The 21,346-nt window shown below is 39.5% G+C and overlaps 1 long non-coding RNA gene across 1 annotated transcript in view; it reads left to right on the top strand.

The window, feature by feature from the left end:
- Nucleotides 1-21,346, top strand: part of LOC310893588 — a 74,408-nt gene that overhangs the window by 7,448 nt on the left and 45,614 nt on the right. Inside the window, exons 3-4 of the long non-coding RNA XR_014579111.1 lie at nt 685-805; nt 13,617-13,743. This is a non-coding gene — a long non-coding RNA (uncharacterized lncRNA). The remainder of the gene's footprint in view (nt 1-684; nt 806-13,616; nt 13,744-21,346) is intronic.

Below are 21,346 nucleotides of genomic sequence, written 5' to 3'. Positions count from 1 at the left end.
GCATGTCAGGACATAAGCTTCTTGCTCCCACTTTATGTTTTTCTTTCTGTTGTCAATATCTGCAGCATTCCCATGAAAATGTGAGTAGTCTGAATGGCTTCAAATTCCTTCCATATGTCAAGTGTTGCACATTTGTGCATCCCCCTTTCTGTGTAGCTATTGTGATGTTTGTTCCGTTGTCATTGTTATTAAAATCAGAGAAAGAGCCTTGGAATGAGAGCCAAATGCATCTTGGATCTATTAAGCCCCAACAGTTTGCTCGTGTGACCTTTGTGAAGCGAGGGGTACAAAGTGCAACTTTGAAAGTGCTGGCCAGCAGCTAAGCGTGCTGACTGCTGGAACGCCAGCTGGCGAGCTCTCCTGCCTCCTTCTCCAAATGTGAAGCCCTCTGCCCGAGTAGCTGCTATGGAGTATCTCTTCTGGAGCATCACGTTTGCAGGTCTGATCCTCACACAGGCCACTGTTGCTGCTTTTTATAGTGCCGTGCTGTTTATAGCTCTGTTTGAATATTTATGGCAGCCGCCACTGGAAAGTTAGTGCTGAGCAATATTCTTCCACAGAGGGCATTACTGTGCTAGCATCCCTCCAAGATAACTGCATCAAATATAAAAACAAAGGTTACATCTGTATCATGACTACCTTATGAGTTTGCTCCTGCTTTTGGTATCTTGAATTGCTTCACAGTGCTTCCCTCTGAACACTGGTGCCTGGAGCAGATTGAGCTGGCAGTCTGTGAACCCCCAGCACATGACATGCCCAGGAGACAGACAGAGCCACCGAGGAGGAAATGAGAGCCCGATGTAAGGTATGCACTCACTGGAGCTGGATAATTGTTCCTCAAACTCCACTGATCATAAAAAACTACATTTAACTTTTGTTACAGCCCTCAGGAAGTGGAAAAAACACACACACACACACACACGCATCCTTTCTCTCCTATATTTCCCTCACATGATAAAAAAATACCAAATATTTTTTCAGGCCTATCTTACCATCTGCTCTGTCAGCAATTAGCTCACCAATTGGTGTGGGCTGAGTTCCATTGATATATAGCAAAAAGCTTACAGAAAAGCTCAAAACTCAGACAGCAAGGCGGAGATGCTGTGCTGTTTATGTCTCCCTGGCACAGGGCAGGAAGGGCCAGTTGTGCACTGCTTGCTGAAGGCTGGAGACACGAGCAGTGCAAAGACAAAGCAGCACCATTTGAATCGACCATCTTACTGATACCACCACCAACAACAACAAAATGTAGTAATGACACTAATAGGACAATCCTGTTAACATTTCTGAGCAAAAGGTGAGATTTATGGGGCGTGTGTTAGAAGTATTCCCTCCTCTCCATCCTTCTTCAGTATGAAAACTTTCCACCTTGGCACAATCTGGTCCTTCAGCTTTCTAAGGATACACAGATCTTTACAACCTCTACGTGTGCAGCAACTCTGCTCTGCTCTGGCATTTCAGTGGGCAGAAAGAACAACCCTTGAGGAAAGTGGAGAAAGAGCACTGCTTGCCTCCCGTGCTTCTGCAGACTCCAGGAGCCAGTGCAGGTGGACTCACTCCCCTCTCCTAGGTGGAAGCTGGGTCTGGCTGCATGGGATGGCAGCAAACAGGGTGCACGCTAATGCTGTGGAGTATCGAACTAATACCTCAACAATTCTGGTGGCTGCAGTATGATTGCAATGCTGAGCTGTGGTATCGGAATCAGCAGATCGCTGCTTTTGAGATGACAAACAGCTACAGTGCAGAAGTTTCCCTTTAAAAAGCTTTTCTTGCTGTGTTGTTGCCAGCCATTCTGGTGATCCTTCTTGCCAATCACTTCTTCTTTTCCATTATTCTGCTGTAATTTCTTTGGTGTTCCTTTGCAGTAGATCTGAGGGGTATTCAATGACATTCACAGGTACAGTGCAATCAATTCCCTCATCCTTCCCTTCCCAAGGGTGTTCCATTTTTGACAGCCACCCTAGGAACACATGCAAGTTGAGCCTGGATAGAGGCATCTCCTCCTGCCAGCAGATCTGTGCACTTGTTTTTTCCATGGGCTATTGTCTGGAACTTGGCAAGCCTTTGAAATCTTTCCTGGATGAACAATTCTGGTTTAATCACTTTTTTTTTTTTTTTTCATGAGCTGAAGTGAAAATAAACATGAACGTAGGATGCTGAGCTCAAACTCAAATCCAGTCTTTCCCAATGTGAGACCAGAACTGACGGTTTCAATTTGGCCCTTTATGGGTTACGATCCAGCTACAGAATTAGGTGTTGAATCTGAATGGCATCCAGGTTCTGTGGTACTCATGTAAATATGCTGGCTTAGTGTTTGTAGTGTGTTTACAGCCTGTTATTCATTTCTAACTAGTGGCATTTTCCTTTTTAGCTACAGAGGGAGAAGCTATATTTTTACCATTTGTATTAGGTTTGATACCATATGACAGTAACAAAATCTGAAGATGTAAAAGCACAATAAACATTCAGATATGAGACAATCAGATGTGAGTGCATTTCTAATCAAACTTAAATCTGCTGGAATGAACAGAGGAAGTGTTTTTGTAGTTTGCACAAGCTCAGCCATTCATTATTCACTTTTCTGTCCTCAAACACTTAGTAGTTTCAGCTTAAGACAGTAGGCCCAGACTCAAACTGAGTTCAAGTTTTCCAGTTGCCCAGTTAACAACAGGCATTTGTACACCTGAAATTAAATGCACATGAGGAAAGGAAAGCAATAACCAAGTCTAGTGCTGAAAAGATCAATAAGGAATTAAGCAAAATAAAAAGCTGCTGAATTTGTATTTAATTTTCCAGTCTCTTTGCTGTCTGCCAGTCCTTTACAAGAGTGCAAAAAAATTCATTAAGAAATCAAAAATATATTTTAAGGACCTATTTAAGGAACAGAACATGTAATACTAACTTTGGAAAGCTGTGACTCTATTTTCTGACATCATCTTCCATTTGTGGCTAAGGTAAAACTCCATTATTTCTGTGGATTGCTGGAGAAGTAGATATGAATCTCACTTGATCCATTCTCATCCTGACAGGTTGACTTGGAAACCTTTAGTTTCAAAGAATATAGGGGTGTCCAAGTGAGTTCACACGGAACAGATGGGTTTTCTGGAAAAGGTCTTCAATTCGATAGACTTTCAGAAAAAAATAACAGTACTAGCAGGAGACAAAGTGCCTTTGTTGTGAATGTTTGCTGGTCCCACTGAAGTTGATGCTACTTTGAGAATTGACTTCAGCTGAGATTATGGCTCTGGTTATAAACTCGTGTGAGTGTTGCAGATGAAGGCACTGATCATTAAAGCTGTGTCAGCTTCTCAGCAGTGAACTGATGTTCTTTTTGGCTTAAGTTCAGTGCTCTTTGAATGAGAAGTCTTGATTTACATTAAGTGTTTCTCAACTATTCTTGTGGGGATATTAAGCTGATGTCTTGTATTGTTTGTGGAGTCACCAAAGAAACAAGAAAAAAGGAAAGGAAGAAAAATAAGCCCAAACTAGAAAATATTGATTTAAGTCTGGTGGTTGCTGTTGAATGTGCTTGTCCTTCCCTCTTGCAGCTGCAAAACATACTGACATTGCAGGTGGGTCATCCGACAGCTCCCTTTCAGACTGTTGCCAATCTTGCTTCATGGATCAGCCAACAACTATGTCCTGAATTATGCTTGCACCTGTTTCCTCTTCTGGAATAAACAGTTTTGTCTGGAAAGGGCATTGACAAAGGCCAAAGTTGCACACCCAGCCTTGCCCAGCGATATGAGGGAAATCACATTTTCTTGATGCTTGTGGAATGAAAGTGGCAGCTGTTACCATGGAAATAGTAAATTTCTGAAAGAAGAAGTTTTGAGGAGGCTGAATATCACCACTAATCTAAGAGATTGCAGTCAAGACAAAAGGTTAAAGTTGGAGATGCGCTAATTAGGAGGTTGTTGCCTCTCTGGTAATGTGAGGATGGATACAAAGGTATTCTATTTGGTAAAATGCTGTTGTCCTGCCTGATCCCATGAACCTATTATTTTGGATACAGAATGCTGATTAATCTCTGATGTAAAACCAGTAATTTGTGTTAAAATAGGTTCAAATAGGTACTATGTCCTGGGAAGCTTCTTTTGAATACTTTGTTAAGCAACATTTTAAGGGTTAAGTGTTCATATTCCCCTTTTGGACACATTTTCCAGGGTTTTGTTTTGTATTTTGCAAGTACTGATGTCTTCTCTGTCCTTTTATCTGTGCTCAACATATTTTCTGAGGTGCTGAAATTACTGTAGTTCTTCAGATTTCTCCTTAAATGTGCTAAAAATGTTATCAACAAACAGAAAAAAGGCTTTGTTATTTCCGCTGCACTTCCTCTGTTGATTGACTGTGCCAAGACAAAGTGAATAATACAGCAAAGTCATCATCTGCAAACAGGAATTTTTGGGCTAGATTCTCTCAGCTGTTACCAAGTGCCAAATCTTTACTGACTTCAGGAGGGTTACATCTCTACAAGAGCTGAAAATATGGCAATGTACTATTTCTGTTAAATTTCTCAGCTTTAGAGCACAGAAAGACCATCTGACAAACTCTGTTCGAGCATCTAGTAACAATTTTAAAACAATTCCACAGTTTTCCCTGGATTATTTCACAAAAGGCTTAATTTTTCTTAATTAAAACTCCTGTTGATTAAATTTTTGTGAGCTCTAGCTGTTCAAATAATCTTGGGCCCTACATTCTTCAATTTATTTATTTGCACTTACAAGTAGCCTGCATTATCGCAAAAGCCTTTATCTGTGTAATTAGTTTTACATGGATTTTGTAATGAAGCCAGTATGTGAAAAATGGAATAGTAAATGTTGTTGGATATGTCCCCCAAAATGACACCAACAGCATCTCAAGGCAGTAAAAAATATCACCACCACACTATGCCTGGAAGAGCTGAGGGATGTTCTGTGACCTGTGCACATAAGCAATGCCTCTGGACAGCTGTAAAGGGTATCATATAATGTGATACTTCCAACTGCATATCAAGTTTCAGCTTGAAGGCTGTAATTTTGCCCTAAATCTTCCAGCTTGGAGGCTGTTGGAGCAAGTCATAGCCATATTGCTAGGTCCATTCTTTACAGCCTAAATGAATTTGTGGTGTGTATACTGCTTTTTTTTCCCCCTCTTTCTGTCTTTTTTTCTTTTTTTTTCTTTTTTTTTTCTTTTTTTTTCTTTTTTTTTTTTTCTTTTTCTTCTCATTCTATTGCTTCTCTTTAAATTAAACAGCACTTATCCCACCTGGAGGTCTCCTCCTCAAGGCATTCCTAGGCAGCAATTATATCCTTACTTAGTTCTTGTATTGCAAGACTGAACAGCTTAGCTCTGTTAGCATGTTTGGATGGAGGACTTCAGAATCACACTGAATAGTTGAGGTGGGAAGGGACCTCTGGAGATCATCAAGTCCAACCTCCCTGCTCGAGCAGGGTCCCCTAGAGTACATTTACCCAGGATTGTGTCCAGGTGGGTTTTGAAGATCTCTAGGGAAGGAGAGTCTACAACCTTCCTGTGCAACCTGTGCCAGTGCTCTGTCACCCTCGCAGTACAGAAGTGCTGCCTGATGTTCAGATGGGACTTCCTGTGTTTTAGTTTGTGCCTGTTGCCTCTCATCCTGTCACTGGGCACCACTGAGAAGAGTCTAGCCCCATCCTCTTGACACCCTCTCTTCAGGTACTTAAATGGTTTGATCAGATCCCCCTGAGCCTTCTCCTATCCACGCTGAACATTCCCAGCTCCCTCAGCCTCTCCTCGTATGAGGAATATTCACCCCTTTCCCCCCAGCTGACTACAAAGCTGGTGACAGCTGCTGGATAGAGCTCCTTGGTGCTGAGGGGTGAGCCTATGATGGCTGGGCTGGAAAGGCTCTGGAAAACAATAGCTCTTATATGACACGTCCCTTTGCTCACTCATTTTAGAAGCTCTCTTCTGCACCTTTCCCCATCTGAACTCATCTTTCTTGAATGTGTATAGGATTCCAGGTGAGGTATGACCATGCTTTGGACATTATCACTGATGTTACCTAGGTACTTCTGGAAATCTCCCTCCTCATGTCGTAGAGGCCCACTTGCCTTTTTCACTGAAGCATCAAAGTTGCCCATTTAATCTCACTGGCAACTGCAGTCCTCATTTGGCTCTGCCCTGGTATCTCCTCACTTACCTTTGAACTTTCTGCATGTGACCTTGCTGATTACCCCCTTTCTATGGCTCTCATCTTCAAGCAGCTCTGTTTGTGTAGTTTCACTGCTTTTCTGCATTGACAGCAGAAGAGTAGCCAGGTACAAGAGTACCTGGATCATGATGGTCAAGAGCTGTGAAAGGGCATCAGAGAAGCCCCAAAATGAATCCCAAAGACCCTCACTGCTAGATCCTTGCTTAATGGACTCTATAAAACCCTTTTTAATATCACTTACCTGTATTTTCTTCTCCTTTAGCTGTTTTTTAACCACCAAGTAAGTCTCTTCCTTAGTCCTCAAATTCCTTAGTAATGTATAATACTGTGTCAAATGCATTCCTAAAGTTCTGAAGGATGAGATCTATTACACTGCCTATATTTAGAAAATCATTTACCTCATCTAAGAAAATAACATGGCTAGTTTCTTTGGTGTCCCTTTGGTAAATTTCTGTTGCATTTTATCCCATTTTTCATTTATCTCTGTGTCTTTATGTATTGTTTCCCTCAAAATGTGTTTTAAGGCCTTTCATACTAATGAGGTCAAATGAAATAGTTTGTCATTTCCCAACTGCCGCCTTGCCTTATTTTTCTCATGAGTTCTTTTTTAATGTAGAGACATTTTATTTCCATTTTTTTAGCTTCAATCCCAACTTGATAGTGCTATTAAAAATACTTGCCAGTGGATCAGTACTACGTGTCAGAATTTTTTAGAACTTGGAGACAGCAATTAACCAGACTTCAAACTTGATGCATTTGTTTTTAAGTTTTCATGTTATCTGTGGTAGTTTCTATTTGCACACCCACATTCTTCTTGTTCATGCCATTTTTGTCTTTAAACACAACTTGATCCTTCCTATTGAAAACTATGGCAAAATGCTTATTCAGTGCCTTTCCTTACCTTGTCTTTAATTTCTGCTCCATCCTTCCTCCACAGTGGCCCAGCTTTTTTCCTTGTCTTTTTAATTTGTGTTGCTGAAGAGCCTTTTACTATTTGTTTCATATACTTTGCCAGACCTAACTCACTTGGGTTCTTGACAGTTCAAACTTTATCTTTGTACTTCCTGACCTCTCAGCTGGTTTTAGTTTGTGGACGGTACTTTTAGCATTCTTTGTGGATGGTACTTTTGGCATTCTTCGTGGACTCTGCTTATTTCCAGTACCTTCTTTTTGACATGGTTATTCATTTAAGTTAGGCCTGGAATCTCTAAAAGGTCCTGCTGGTTGCATCTTTGTAAAAGCTGCTTGTTCAATTTACTGACCCTTTTCTGTACTACAGAATAGACATAACGAGAGAACTTAAATGGCCTTTTTATTGCCATTTTACAATGTTTTGCTATGTCAGTGTGATTCCTAAGTTCCTATGCCAACCTTGCTTCTCTCTGACATAAATAATCCTACTAATGTCATAATCAAAACTATGAAGGTTATTTGTGTGAGAAAAGTGTTACAGATCAGGTTGTACGTTCCTTAAAGTACTTTCACCAGGTGCAGTATTTTCTCACAGTGATGACTTTTTTAGCTGAACTGCAAAAGCTGTTTAAGAGATCCACATGCAGTATTAATAGAAGAGCAGAATATTTTGAAAGGTGAGACTGCTTGGAAATGGTTCCACCGAAGGATGCAGGGACTTGTCCAGGTGTCTAGTATTTCGCTAATAACCTTTTTGCCACTTGACTCGGGTTTATTTCTGTCTTTTAACCATATTGTTAGATATTCTTTTGTCACCCTGGTGATTTGCAAATGTACAAGTACTGTACTCAGTGCTCAGGAAAACGGTCTTTAACAGAACTAAGTTGTTATATGGAGAAAGATCACAGACTCACAGAATGGCTGAGGTTGTCAGGGTACTCTGGAGGTTGTCTAGTCTAACCCCTGCTCCAGCAGGAACACGCAGAGCTGGGTGCCCAGGACCACGTCCAGATGGCTTTTGGAGATCCCCAAGGGGCTCCACAAGGCTCCAGGGCTCCACAACCCCTCTGGGCAAGCTGTGCCAGTGCTCAGTCGCCCACACAGCACAGAAGTGCTGCCTGGTGTTCGTACAGAGCCTCCTGTGCTCCAGCTGTGCCTATTGGCTCCTCTCCTGGCACTGGGCACCACTGGAAAGAGACTGGCTCCATCCTTTTTGCACCTTCCCTTCAGGTATTCAAATACATTAATAACTACTAATTACTTGGAGTTTTTTCAGGTCTCAAGATATGTCACAGCAGTGTTGCACGAACGCTGGAAAAGCATGTTCAATCTCTGCCCCAGAGACCTTGCAGTTGAAATACATAAAATGCATTCAGGGCCAAAGGAAGCAAACATTTTTACAGTCACTGTGAAATGTGAGAAATAAGCTGGAGTCTATCAAGGGCACGACCAGTAGCTCACCCAGTCTCCTTGACTTCTCCATCTCTCTCTTAATTGCAGAAAGTTTTTTCTAAGTTTCACCCACTACAGTCATTAGTAGGAGTAGGAAATTTCAGCATAATTCTGGGAATGAAAAGAGACAAATATTCATTTTTTTTCCTGCTGTTTCACTTACTTTAATAATCTGTCACCGTATGACAAAGTAGTTGGTAGAAGGAGAAAGCATGGTATGTTCTTTACCGATGATATATTGCACTTTTTAGCCAATCCAGTTGAGGAGTATATATTATCTACTAATCAGTTACTGAGAGAAGGCAGCAGATGGGTAAAAACCTGATTTGGCTGTTAATTTACAAATTTTGAACAATAGGTATAAAGTGAACAAAGAAGTAGATGACAATGCAGAAAATATTTTTTGCTGTATAAAAAGCTTCCTTTTATTAGATTGAGTCTATTCATAAGTAATGTTGCACACCATTTTGAGAAGATATTAAGAAGTCTCAGTACATTTAGATTTTCAGATTAGCTGGTGAGCTCCAGAAATGTGACCTGAATTATGACTCTCCTGTGGTTTCTATTTATAAATCCTTTTTTCCACTACAAATAAATTATGAAATACATTTAAAAGTCATGAGTTAATGAAAAAAGAATACAAAAAAATCTAATGGGCACAGCTGCTTGGAACAGTGTCATTTTTTGATGTCAGGATAATAATAATAATAAAAGAGCAAACCTCTAAATCTCTGCCTTATATAAACATATCCATTTGCTTCATCAATTAGCATCTCAGTGAATGTAAGTTTGACCAATAAAATTTATCTGCAGTGTCACTTCTGTGTGTACCAGTAAGATTCAGGAAAGATTAGTGAGGAATCTATATGTGATTCAATACATAACGCTATGTCAGCTTCACAAGAAAACAGGATCCTGGGTCATAGGAAAGAAATGGAAACAGAGTTTTGAAGAGTGTCATCTCCTGTACAAACAATGCTGTTACTTCTCCCTCTGGCAGCAAAACTACCAGTCACACTGTAAAAAGGTTTATATATTGCGTTTATCAGAAGAACAGTAACAAATCTGATAGAAGTAACTCACACAAGTGTTGTATTTAGGGAATTTCAAAGAAATTTTGATCAAGATGGTATTTAGGCTACAAGTACCTACATAACTGTCAGATACCAGCTCTGTGTTGTAAAAAGTGTTACAATGGGGCTCCTACTGGCACCAGTGTTGTGGCTACTCACACAACAAATCTTGTTCTCAGTAATTCCTCTCAACAGAAAAAAAAAAAAAAATCCAAATAATTTTACCGCTGGAAATCATAGAATCAAAGAACCATCTACAATGGAAAACACATTCAAGATCACCAGGTCCAACCACCAACATGACCTACTGACTGCCATCACTCAACCACATCCCTTTTTGCCACATCCACACGTCTATTAAATACCTCCAGGCATGGAGACTCCACCACCTCCCTGGGCAGACCGTTCCAATGCTTGACCACCTGCTGTGTAAAGAAATTCTTCCTAAATTCCAATCTAAACCTCCCCTAGCACAACTTGAGTCCTATCACTTGTTACCTGAGAAAAGAGACTAACACCCTCCTTGCCGCAAGCTCCTTTCAGATAGTTGTAGAGAGCAATGAGGTCTCCCTTCAGCCTCCTTTTCTCCAGACTAATCGGTCCTAGTTCCATCGGTTGTTCCTCTTAATTCTTGTTTTCTAGTCCCTTGGCCAGCTTCATTGCTTGCTTCTGCACACACTCAAGCATCTTAATATCCTTCTTGTGGTGAGAGGCCCAAAACTGAACACCATACCTGAGGTGAGGTTTCTCCAGTGTCACGTACAAAGGTACACTCGTGTCTCCTTCCTTGTACTCCTGCAGTGAACTTTTCAGCAAAACAATTCTACCACATCAAGTACACACCCTCTGTTAGCAGCCTGTTAGAGATGTGTATTGATTAAAAATCCAGAGAATGAAAAATAACTGGTTTAATTTTCAGAAATGTAAAATGTACAGATCACTAGTTGAAGAAACATATAATTTGTTTCAATGCTTATTTGTTCCAAATAATGAATATTTTTGACTTGGCTTATATGCCTATGTTGATTTTTCTTAGCTGTGGAGAAAGAACTACAGTACAAATAATGTGGCACGGATATTTACTCAGCAGTCTATCCAAACAAAGTGACCTGATTAAGGTGAAAATTTTTCATTGCAGCAGTTTTCTATTGGTGCATTAGGGGATTTATAGTGAAAAACATGTTCTTTTTGCAGGTTTATTTTAATAAGAAACAAAAATAGCTTCCAAAACCAAATATTCAACCATGAAATCATATTATTTTTAATTTCAGAAGGGCTCCATAATACCTTCTGAATAGTATGATTTAGGTGCTTCTTGCTCCTGTCCTATTCAGGAGCCTGCTTTCCTGCCTGGACCTAATCTCCCATGACGTGCCACTATCTCAGCTTTATGGCTATGGACATAGCCTCTTCTCTGATGAATTGAGGAAAATACAGTCTAATAATGTAGCTACACAAGGGAATGAGAATATGAGTCACTCAAACTTTAATATCGGTGAGGGCCAAATGCTTGTATTTAAAGCTCCCCTGGAAAGTTGATTTCTTCTCTGCAAAGAAAAAGAAAATCACAAATATTTTTAATTAGCTCTAGCCACCTAGATCTCAATTACTTTTGAATAAATATAGGGACTTCAGTAAAATTAGTTTGTAATTTCAGCTGTGCAAAACCTAGCAATGCACGTGAATGGCTTGATCCAAAGGTTGTATACAATTGACTTCATCTGATAAGAGAAAGAGAGGGGCAGTGGTGTGCTAAGACTGAACTGGGGCTATTGGTATGCTTAACCCATACCGTATTTGTATGGAGAGCGTTTTTGTTGATGGATCTATTAATCCTTTCAGTTGGTAGCATTTGAGACAAAGAGCATTTTTTACACAAGAGTTGTGCATGTGGCATGGCCCATACAACTGAAATCCATCTGTGAACTACAGTGTCAGCTTGACATCAATTACTGCCTGTGCTTCCAGGATAGGTATCTTTAAGCATTAAACAACCAGCAGAAGTTGTATTTCAAAGCCTTGAAACCAGCTGCCTGTCTGAAAGCTCTCCAATTTGGATAGAATATTCTCAACTTGGATTGCTTAATCAATGCTCTGTCTTCACTTCATTGGCGTAAAATAATATAAAACTAAAGTTTCTCCATTAAAAATTTTCTTGTCATTTCCAAGCTGGCTGCAGAGGTCTGTGCACACATCTGCTGAACTGCAAAATCTTGATGCCTTATGATGCCTCCTCCTCTTTGGAGAGTCATTAAGCTTAGAAGTCTAAGCCTCTACAGGGCTGATAGGATGGCTTGTTTTAAAACATGTCAAAACTGTTGGACAGCAGCTTGTTAAAAACTTCCACATTATTCCAATCATTCAGACTGACTGGCCATAAATTAATGCTAGTTCTGTTGTTATTATTTTTAACACACATGACAAAGATACTTAAACATCATAACTGAGCCTTTAAGTGTGGGCTGGCACAGGTATTTAATGCATCTAAGCTTCTATATGACCTGTGTATTAATTAGAAATCTGAGTAGCTCTTCCTCTGTGTAACTGCAAGACATTGAGAGTCTGATTTTCGGAAAGGCTGTTCACCTGCATCTTCACTGGCTCAACTCAACAATGTCACTGCTGTTTACATTGAGATTTGTACAGGGTAAACCACAGCTCTGCAGTTAACTTATAGCCCTATGAGAGACTGTTAACTACAAGCCAGCTGTGGTGGTTTTACCTTGCTGGGCAGCTGAGCTCCACCACAGCTGCTATCTCACTCCCCCTCCTCAGAGGAGGAGGGGAAGAAGAAAAGGAAAATAACAACTCACGGGTTGAGATAGGGATAATTTAATTAAAGGAAAAATAATTACTAAGGGAAAATTATTATTAATTAAATAATTTAACTAAAAGGAAAAGGGAAAGGTGAAAAAAAAAAAAACCACAAACAAACCACACAAAAAAGAACAAGCAGAGTCTGTGTGGAAGTGCAGAGGAAATAAATTACTCTCTACTTCCCACCAACAAGCAATGCTTGACCACGTCCTTGAAGCAGGGCCTCAATATGTAGCCATTGTTTGGGAGGACAGATGTTTTCACGGGAGCCCACTCCTCCCCTCTCCTTCCTTTTCCCACCTTTTATTGCTGAGTGTGACAGCACTTGGCATGGGGCAGGTAGGGGCAGCCCATTGAAAACCACAGTGCCAGAATTCACCTGAATTCATTCATGGGAACTCCTCAGCCTTCTGGTGATGATGGGTAGAGCAAGTGTGGAGGAGAGGGGAGCTACCATCCTCCCTTCTGCCCCTGTATTTCAGGAGCATTAGTCCCTGTTAGGGAGAAAGGAGGGAACAGTCCCTGTCCACAGCAAGAACTTTTTGCTCTCTGCCATTGTATGCACTGTGTGAGGGTGTGAGCCATGTCTTTCCTCTCATTCTCTTCCTGTTATAGCTCCAAGACAGACGGTCCACATATAAGTAGCTTGTCAGAGCTCAGGAGCAAAGGTGCAGAGCCAAGTTCTGCCAGAATACGACTTAGTATTTTATTAGTGTCAGAGAGAATTGGACCCCAGTGCCCAAGGGCAGATTTTAGGTCTTTTTTTTTTTTTTTTTTTGGAAGGCTATGGTCCAAGTTAAACCATTTTATGACCTGACCAATTCATAGAGAAGAATGACATATCTATTTCCTGTCTTGTATGCTGGAACTATATGATTCCAGTGTATTATACGATTTTAGTGTATTATATTTATTATACTTTGAACTTTAAGTATTTCCTGCAATTTTCAGGAAGCCATCATTTAAAAAAGAAATACTCTACTGACCAAGAATTATATGTAGAAATGATTTGGCAATTTGTTTTGAGTAATGGAGAAAGTCCAAGGAAAAAAAATCGTGGTCTACTTGGGACGATTTATAAGGAAGAAAAAATAGGAGGAAAATCATCAGATAAATGACATCATATAATTCACCCTGATATAATTTGGGACTTAAAGATTTTGAGCATTTCTTAATCTGATTTGCAGGTGATGATCTGCTGCCAGAATAAATAAATCTTAGGAAGTGCCAAGACTGCTCAGCCATTTGCTGCGATACCACTCCCACATAAGGAACCTGTATCATCACCTTTTTTCAAGCAGCTTCTCCACCGTGGTAAGTTTTTCTTAGATGTTTGGCCTTCTATGTCAGGTGTTTTACAAAGAGTAAGGTGAGTTCTGGAAGGTCCAGCTCCAGTCCTAGATTTTGCTGATAGACCTGGAAACTTGAGTCAGTAAACCCAGTCATAGACATGTTAAACATATGTAAAGTTTGGTAAGGCTGTGGAGTATAGTAAATAGCACAGAACTAAATTATAATTGTCACTAACTGTAGTTTGTATTTTGTTCATCCCTATGAAGTGGTGATCCCCATTTGCAGTGTGTAAAATTTTGTCTTATGATCTAAAATTATTTTTTTAATACTTGCATCCGTATTTGCAACTTTGGTCTTTCAAATTCATGTCAGTCCCTTTTAATCACTCAAAAAAGAGCCCCTCATCCAATATCAAAAGCAAACAAAAATCCATAGATAATTCCAACAACTAGGTTTTGGAATAGAGACCTAATTAACTCTTATTGAGCTTGATCCAAAGTTCACTGAAGTAATTTGGAGACTTTCCATTAAAGTTAATTAACTTTAGAACAAAGTTCTTTCTCAGACACACCAGTTTAGCAGTAGCAATTAGTCACCCCATCAGCAACAACACCCACTGTGTGTCAGGTATTCTGTTTGACATTGTTTCTGGGAAAGGTGTTGCCTACGTTAATGATGCCCCCCTGGGCATGTAGAGGACATGGAAAAAACTTTATGTCCTGAGGACCCATTTATTTGGCAGTCACCAAAGCCTGTAGGTTTCATTCATTCTGGCTTCACTGTGGAGCTTTCATCAGAAGTGTCAACATTAACAAGATTTTAAACTGCAGGCGAATATAGAACATCATTTGATCCTGGCAAAGAACTGTTTGCCTCAGCACTTGTGCGATAATGTAGAGTAAGCAGCAAGTCATTGATGAATCTGTAAAGCAACAGCAGTCCCAGGAGTGCTCAGGCAAAATTGCTGTGAAGAAGAAGGAAAGACACCAAAAGTGATTAAACGCAGCAGTAGGTTCAGACCTTGGGAGACCTCCAGGGAGATTTGGAAAAAGCAAAAACAAAACAAAACAAAAAAAAAGAAGAAGAAAGATAAAGGGAAAAGAAAATGGGGTGCAGAATGATGTGCTTAACCTTTTGGTTCTGGCTTAATAAAAACCAACAAGAGAGAACAGATGTTATATGTTTATGGAACCTTAGCTGGCCTGGAATCATCCTTGCAGTTACCCTAGTTTTACATGCATGGTGATGATGACTTCTGATCATTCTCTATGAGTTTCCAGTGAAATTTTCACACATTATTTCAGGCCATTAACTTTCACTGGTGTTAAATGCCTTATTTGCTTTTGCTGCCCGTAGAGATAATTACAAACATACGCTAAAATCTGTATAACATTCATAAAGATAGGTAGTTAATCTTGCTTTATATATTTAAATGTGTAGCAAATTCACTAACAATATCCAGCAATACTTGAATGGGGATTAGAGATCTTCAGAGGAGCTGGATTATTGTCACAGAAATACAACACATCTGTCAACATGGACAGTTGGTCCTTAGAATAACACTTCAGTGGATGCCTACTTGCTCCTCATCTCTGTTTTGTCTCATATCTGACAGCCAAAGTTCAAAAGTAAAGCCAGTAGAGTCAGTGCAGATCCTTCCACAGCGATGTTTGGAGACTGGTCCCATCAATACTCGGAGATCTATGCTCATTTTCCATTTCTATTATATATTTGCGCTGTGAACATGAGCGAGTCACTCTTGGGCCAGACATAACAGGGTTGACAGAGCTTCTGTCACATGCCCTGTCTGCTTGGATAGCCTGCTTTGTGACAAGGCTTTGTCTCCTACTGTTTCTGTACCCAGAAAGTAATGTTCTAATTCCATTTGGTGCCCCAGGTTACTTAAAATAACAAATTCAAGTTAGTTTCAAATAATGACATCAAGATAAAAACAAAACAACAAACAAACAAACAAACAAACAACTCCCTATTGCATTAGTAATCCCCAGAGTATTCCACACCCTTTATAAATTTATTTTGGAGACTAAGCAAGGTTATACTGCAGTATGAAATACAGTGATCTGTTTGGATAAAAGTAGTTGCAAAGATCTGGCTAATACTCACATAAAGTTGAGATTAGGGAGTACATTCCACCTGCTGATAACAAAATTGCCAAGTCTGTGTACCAAAAATAAACATTCATTTAAAGAAAACAAAGCAGCTTCTAAGTGATCATTCTGAAAATTTCAATGCCATTTTGCAGTCATTTCTGTTGCATGATTTGTGCTTGAAAAGTTATTTCCGACTTGTTCTTAAACATACTTCTCTACCGTTTAAAAGTAAGATGCCTTTTACTTTGTGTGGTTGTTGATTTTGGAGATAGATGGTGATGGATGTTAGTCTTTTGTCATTTACAGCAGTGTGGATGGCATTTCAGACTATATTAGCCCTAGATGATATAAAGATCTTTAGCTACATGCTCATACCCAAGCTAGTGGACATCCAAGAGAATTTTAGCCTCCAAGATACCATCACAAAAATGGGGGGGGCAGTGTAGATGGGCAAAGAAGCCTATACGTGGCCAATGAAGCCCTTCCTGTTCCATGACAAAAAGGCACCATAAGACTTTTCAAATCTGCAATAAATCACATGCTGAAGGGATTGGTCAGAAGGGGAGAAGAGAATATACTTTTTTTTTTTTTCCAACCCACAGAATAAACAATGTTCTCTCCTGGGAATAACCAAGGTAAAAGGCAATGCCTTGCTGACAGAGAAACATATTTAGCATCACGATTTGTTGGCAGTGTTTGTACTTGTTTCCTGAGAAATACATGGAACGTCTTGATAATGCTAGATGATAGCATTCTGCCCTGTGGGCAGATGTGTGCATAATAGATGGTGCCTAAGGCATATCTGCCCACATTTGGTGGACTCTCCTTTGTTTATGTGACCAGGTGGCTTAGTTTTATAATATTAACTGTTGAGAACAATCTCTTCTTTATGTCAGAAATCAATACTTTATTTATAAGTATGCAGATAACAGTATTATTTTTTTTTTAAGTGTATGGAAAAATAGTGTGTCACTTTTTTTCCTGTGATTGAAGATACTTGAAAATTGTTGGACTAGTCACACTGATTTTGAAATAATCTATTTTTGCTGTTCTTCCAAATGATGTAAATTCATGGAAAATGGTGTCAGAATCTGTCTAGAAATTGCTCTCGCTTGTTTGAGAGTCTATGTATTATGTTTGAGAGTCTTGCTCTATACTCTCACCTGAGACTGAGATGAGGGCATTTTTCTTGAAGTTTTTCTGTTAAGGTTCCAGATCAATACAGGACTTATGTTTACATGTATTCAAGTACATGAGCAGTCCTGAAATCAGTGGATAAAATCCTGACTCCATTGACGTCAATGCCAAAATTCCCACTCACGTCAATTTTCACTCACTTTTCAATGGAACAGTTTGTGGAAGGGGAAGGAAGTTTTTTTTTTGTTTGTTTGTTTGTTTTTACCAGTGAATGGAGGGTAGTTAATATTTAAAGGTTTCATAACAGATGTGATACAGATATCCACGGAGAACTGTCAGAAATAATTATTTCAGTTTTGTAAAGATCTTCTGTTTTAATATTGCCAGTTCTTTATTTTGTCCTGACTTTTACATTATATATTAATGGTAACTATATTGTTATGCTGACATGAAATGTAATCTGAAGTGGTTTCAATAACATTGAGATACAATTGATGTAAAGCTTCTTACTACATCAAACTAAAACCATTCAATCATATAAAAATAAATTGGCTTGTCATTATCAAAATGCTTTTGTTTTAGATTCCTGAATCTATTTTCTTCAAGACATTTGTTTAATGGGAAATTCTGAAGTAATAGCATTCTTTCTGATTTAGGGCATAATCAAACTCTGAAGGGTCAAGATTTTCTGCAGAAGTTTCAGTTTTGACTGTCTTTAAATGAAGCTGGTTCTTAGCTCACTGTGGCTTTTTACCAACTCAAGGAAAATCTATGTCCTAAAAGGCTATGAAAATTTGGAGCTTAGTAGTCAAGTGCTATTCTTGATCAAAATGACATGAACATGTTTGATGGGAACCTTTCACGTACAGGCTAAAGGCAAGTAGCATCATAAAACTTCCCTTACTTTTGTAAGGGACCTTGAAAATCTGGTAAGTCCAGGAGGACAAGGGTGGTCAAGGACAGGCAAGATGTAAAAAATAATATTTAAACACATCATAAGCAGAAGCAAGCATAGTGAGTTTTGCATTTAAATGAAATTTTATATGCTCACAGGAAGCATCGTCTAGTGGTTAAAGTACAGAATTGGGAGCTGAGCAATGCCACTTCTATTCTTGGCCATGCTGCTGCAGATTTTGTTCCAAACAGAGAAGAGCAGAGGTCAAAAATATACCTGCATAAAAGAGCTTTCCATTTTTAATAATAGCATGAGATAAGGCCGTATCCCAGAGCATTAAAGAGAATCAGAACTTTGATTGTAGATAAAATTTTTAAGAAAACCAGCTCAGAATTTCAAAATAGGGACCAATCAGAGTTAGATGAAAATGGGTATGAGAGGAAAGTCATATTCAGTTTGAAAATCATGTGAAGAGATGTATGTAAGTATAGTCTGGGGTCAGCAAATGTAGAAAGTACAAAGGGTAGCAATGGCACAATAATTAGTTAAGGGGTCATAAAATGTGTCCATTTCATACACCCACGAGATTTCAGTAGCAGGCTAGCATAGGATGTTAAAAGCCTCCTTTTGTATGAGTGTAAAATTACCTATAGAGAGAGATTTGTGCAAAATTCATGGAAAAATTTATGGTGTCCACAGGGTTTGTGCCTGCTGCTGAATGGGAATGAATTCAGACAAATTCAGCTGCTGAGCTGCACAGGTAACATATACATGTGAAGCTGTCACAGGAAAAAATGAAATTTCAGCTGAGACAGCCTGGAAAGCATGACTACAGTTATGCAGAGCTTTATCCTCATTTCCTATTTCCTAGCACACGTTCATGGCATCACCAGGTTCTTCACGTATCTGTAGCATCCAGGATCTTATTGAGCAGCTTAGTTGTTAATTTACAAAGCCCAAATTAATGTCACCTAGATTTCTCTTCTGTTACAGCCTGCTGCTCTATGTTCTAGATTCTGAAGCTGATGGTACTTGGACGTGCTACAGGCACAAAGGTATATATTTCCAAGAAAAGAAAATATATGTCTTTGCAATCACATATGTGCAGAACAACTTGTCTCTAAATGAACACCCGGTGTAGTCTAAGTTTCTAATGTTAAGGACTTCCCTGTATACTTTAAGTCTTGGTCCTCTACAAGCCCAGAATGTTTCCAGCCTTGACATCACTGAAGGGTTCATCATGATTTGCATTTCAGGTGTGTCATGATTTCATGCTTAGATGCATACCTCACCTGCAGGATACAATGTCATAGACATTCTTTGAGCATGGTGTTGATACCCTCTGTTTGGTCTAATGGCATTCATCCAGTAGGGAGATTCCATTTCAAATCCCACTTCTGCCTGAGTAGGTATGAACTTGCATTTTGTGTCTCGCCTGGGAGCAACTTAAACACTGGGCTATGGAGTAAGCTTTGAGAAAGGGTAATGGGACGTAAAGCTTGGGCTTTCCTTCCCTCAGTTGAAGCTCTTCCAATTTCCATGAAGTGATTAAACTTCCATTGGATTGAAGAGAGACAAAGAGAGAAAGGAAGAAGGTGAAAGAATGAACTGTACCAAAGAGTAGAGGACAAGGTGTCAAATACCTTCAGACATTCGAAGGATTTGAACCTGGGAGTCCAGATCCCAAGCGAGAGCTCCAAGTATATTGGAGAGGATCTTATTTCGTTAGCAAAGAATGGCTTAAGTGTCCAACTTCAGGAAAGCATTCATAGCTGTGAATTGCAAGAGAAGAGAGGTGTCATCTGCAGCTCAGGCTAATAGCTATCCTGGGGAATAGGGGGAGAAAAGGTGCACCTCCACGTCCAGCACTACCATTTGGCCAGCCTCAGGAGGTTGATCTTCCACATGTTACACTCTGAGGCACCTAACTGTCCCCATGTGCTATCTAATAACACATCATTATTCAAGTCAGGATTTTTGCTGAAGCATCAAGAAATATGTGTCTTTCTGACAATACAGGCCATCATACTTTTTCCATCAAGAATCCCAGTAACATCTGTAAACTTCTCTGTAAAGCTATTTAAAACCTCGGAATGAAAAATGAAGTGGCAGTAGTTTTTCTCTTGAGAATGGATTAAAAATCTAAGAGAGGCACAGTTTTAGGGGAGAGATTATCTTTTATTAGATCATCTGCTATATTTGAAGAAGCAGGCCAGCTTTCAGGAGTGAGTCCCTCTCCACTGTAATCTTGATCACTGCTCATTACCACAAGGTGTTACAAAAATCAAACCCCTAGTTGGTCTCTACCTTCGTATCTCTTTCTCAATTTATTGCAGGAAGTTATTTTTTTCCTTTCTGTTGCTGATTTTGTGATTACTCTAGTTAGTCATCTTGCCTGAGGTACAGTTTTCAGAAGCTGGACTGCACTACCTTTACAGCTCCAGGGACATCATTTCAGCAGCAGAATACCCATCTGCTTTGTACCATCTGGTTTCCACTTCTACCTCTGCCACCTGAATGCACGGATCCAGAGAAGTGGGCCTGGCATTTTGCAGTTTAGCATGCATACATGTAGGAAGTATATTAAATGATTAAATATTTAATAGTTAATTATTACATTTTCAAAGACGGATCTCTAAGAACAGCTGATGCTTATTTTATCGAAGTTTAGGTACCCCAAGGCACTTGGGTTCATGGCTAAAAATGTGTTAGCTCCTTGAAGGTTAAAAAGAGGAGAGAAGTTAGGGACAGGGAAGGAAAATAATAAAAGTATTGTCTTCTGTATTTCTATAACGACAGTCAGCTTTCTCTGGAAAGTCAGTCTGCAGTGTCAGTCCCTGTGTCCATTCCCCTGCCATTCTTTGACTTCAAAGATTCTAGTTAGGCACCCACTGGTTTCTGCAAGTAATCTGCAGAGGGGACTGAACCTCTTCATTTTCTGTTTTCTCTTTAAAATCTTCACTAGCTTTCAGAATTCAAGCATGGAAATGCATTAATGAGAAAGCAAAGCTGATGAAAAATGACATGGGTTTTCAGTGAAGTTTGGCTGTAGCAGTTATACCCAGCAAACTGGAAACTCTGTTACGCTCTACTGAAAGATGTCCCCAGGATCCAGTCCAGTTTCACATCTGTCCAAATTCAAGGGGTTCTGAGAGAAGCTTTTTTCTCAAGCTGAGTCCTCAGGCTGGGATTTAGCTACTGAAGCACTAACGTACCTGTTTTTTTTTTCTTTGTAAACAGTTTTCTTAAAATTTTGGTTCATTTTGTTGTTTTCAGCCAGTCACCTCACAATCTCCAAGGGTTCATAATTATACTGATTACATTCATATGAATCTAAACTGTGGCAAGCTAACACCTGTATTTTACACTATGATTTCAACAAGAAAGTTATGGAGTAAAGTGTCACTCACAGATACGAATAAGGGTAATGATACTCTTGACTTTTGTTTTCCCATTTTCTTCCTGATCCTTCTAATAAATA

Source organism: Anser anser, assembly GCF_964211835.1.
Source record: "Anser anser genome assembly, chromosome: 2".
NCBI lineage: Eukaryota > Metazoa > Chordata > Aves > Anseriformes > Anatidae > Anser > Anser anser.
The sequence above is the reverse complement of the archived record's forward strand: the minus strand, read 5'-3'. Positions and strand labels throughout refer to the sequence as shown.